This window comes from Ictalurus furcatus, chromosome 19, assembly GCF_023375685.1.
Source record: "Ictalurus furcatus strain D&B chromosome 19, Billie_1.0, whole genome shotgun sequence".
Taxonomy (NCBI): domain Eukaryota; kingdom Metazoa; phylum Chordata; class Actinopteri; order Siluriformes; family Ictaluridae; genus Ictalurus; species Ictalurus furcatus.
In genome coordinates, this window is record NC_071273.1 from 11,274,096 (window position 1) to 11,277,214 (window position 3,119).

The following is a 3,119-nucleotide window of genomic DNA, read 5'->3' on the forward strand; positions in this document are numbered from 1 at the left end:
TGACATCACTATGGCAGGCGACGAGGCTCAAAAAGGAAACGATACTTCTTTTAATTGATTTGGATTTTTTTTTTAAGTGACGAAGATGAATAGAATTTACAGAAAGAAAAGATAGCATACTAGGTATGAATTTATGTACAACAATAAAATAAATACAATTATTAATATGAATCTAAATAAATATAGCATCATATGATATTTTACTATATACAAATATAATCTATTTCAAATACAAATTATACAAATTGCACTCTTCGGATAAAAGTCAATAATAACTTTATTTATTTATTCATTTATTTATTTATTTTTGAAAACAAAAAACTTGATTTATTTTGACTTTTTGACATTTTTAAAATTCCCAGAAGCAACAAATTATTGACAATATATTGACAGATTTTTGTCTCTCCATAATAATAACATATACAACGTATAATACCATGTAATAATAGCATATAATACCAAATACAACATGATTTCTGCTCATTTCCGTTATTTGTTTTTATTTAGTCAGCCAGATATGTCCTCCCATGAACTGCACAAATTCCAAAGCTGTCTGCAACAACTATAAAATTAGCATTCATATCAGTACATTTACCAAATTCAGTAAGTTCACATGAAAGTATAAATTTAAGGTGATGCAAATCTTTTTGAATCATCATAAAAATGTAATAATAATAAAAAACATCTAGTCTGTAATTAGAAATTAAATAAATAAATAAATAAATAAATAAATAAATAAAACCTCATATGTGTAAATATATGATTATATGTAGGTGTTACATATTTCCTACAGTCTTGTCAAATTAATATAAATTATGAGTGTTCTATTCAGCCATGTTTAAACTGCTGTAAGCAGGTTCCGATCAGATACGCTAATAAGGAAAATAATACTTTCAAGCCAACTCTAATTACACTATTTAAAGCATTTAGGCCAAAGTGTTACTCAGGCTAGTTTCTTCTCTACATGCAATATGAGATGAAAAATAGATCTGATGGCTGCCTGCCATGCATATTAATTTCCCTGAAAGCGTGTACACACTTTAACCTTTCAGACACTGAGAATGTAGATGCTCACATCACTGCAGCAGATCACTGCAACCAAATTATCCACAACCACCTATTATTTATCAGCATCACTGACAATGCCTGTGTTAGACACACTAAAATTAAAAGAGAAACAGCGTGACACTAGGGTAGAAGTCAGTTTATCTATGTCATAATAATTATACCATTTATCACAAACGATCTGGAATGAGTCATAACACAGATGTCTATCAAATGAAGACATTTTTAAAGAATGGAAGGTACGTACCAGCTAACATAGGACACTGAAAGATTCAACATCAGTGCTATTAAATCTGTAGTTCATCATAAAAGATGGCCTTCTTGGGTTTGAAGGTTTGTGTGAAATTTATGATAGAAACTTTCATCTGTTTCAGGCTCGGCCTGGACTGCTGCCAGTGTGGTTGTGGTTATATGAGGCATGCCCCTGCTCCACAATCCTGATTGATACATTCACATTACAGCCATTTTCTATGCTTGTTCTATTTCTGTCCTTTATGATTTCGGGCACAGCAGGCATGGCATCTATGGGTAGCAGTTGTACTACCAAGGCAATAGACTGTAATGGACAAATGATGCTGATGTGATAGATATGCTGTAACTGTGAGAAGTAAATTACTACTTCTGCCAACAAATATGTGATGCATGAGTAATGAAGATGGTTCTGGTTGGGAATGTAAATTTGCATTAACTCATCCATTCAGTGGAAGAGACTACACACTTCAGGATAGAAACCTTTTATCACAGGATAAAGGTGATCAGTCAAAATAACTTTGTAGTGATGTGCAGTGATGCCACCCTCTATGGGGACATGTGAAGCCAAACCATGTCAGCAAAATGCCACAGTATAACAGAGACCCTCTTTAATTTGTACCCCATCTGTGTATATGAATTAGGGGGAAAATCCTGATCTTTGACACTTTTTGCTCCTGGACAACTTGATGTCATCTTATTAGGTAAGATACAATGAACAGTTCTGTAAATACAGTTTATTTGTTAAAAGTAGATTTTAAAAATCACTATCTAAACATACCCATAAAGTGAATTTGGTCTTTAATATTGAATGCTTATTGTGGTGTTTTTAAATTTCATACATAGATCCATTAAAAGGTATTTTAGAAATTACATTTTACCCAGAAAACTGACTACTTGGCTTGAATTATTTGGTTTTTAATATACTGCAAAATATAATGTGCACTCTGGCCTGTGTTACACTAAACATTTAGGATGTGTGTTATAAAAATAGTTATGTCTACACTGGAATCAGCGTTAAACTCCAACTCCCACATTACAGCACAGACTACAAACATTTGTTTTGAGTGCTCTGTTTAATAAGGCCTTCTAAAGCCATCTATCCCTGCAGTTCTCACCTGTTTTCTTGCCTGGTTTCCAGGGTTGAGCTTGGCCAGTACCTGGTTGGGAGACCTCCTGGGGAAAACTAAGGTTGGTGCTGGAAGTGGTATTAGGGAGGCCAGCAGGGGGTGCTTACCATAGGGTCTGTGTGGGACTTAATGCCCCAGTATAGTGACGGGGACACTAAAAACTGACAGTAAAAACTGCACTGTATTTCGGATGAGACGTTAAACCGAGGTCCTGACTCTCTGTGGTCATTAAAAATCCCAGGACACTAACCGTAAAGAGTAGGGGTATAACCCCGGTGTCCTTGTGAAATTCCCCCATTGACCCTTCTCTGTCATTGCCCACTAATAATCCCCATCTCTGAATTATCTACATCACTCTCTCCTCTCCACTAATAGCTGGTGTGTGGTGGGTGTTCTGGTACACTATAGCTGCTGTTGCATCATCCAGGTCTATGCTAGACACTAGTGGTGTTTCAGGAGATTTTCCCCATACTATGTAAAGCGCTTTGAGTGTCTAGAAAAGCACTATATAAATGAAACTGTAACTAACTAACTAACCTGCACTTACGTCCATACCTGCATCCTTGACAAAAATATACTGTCTTTTCTGTACTTATTAAATACTCATCTGTTATTGCATAGTGCATTATATTTGAAAAAGGTTTCATTATAACATGTATTAGCTATTTTAGCATT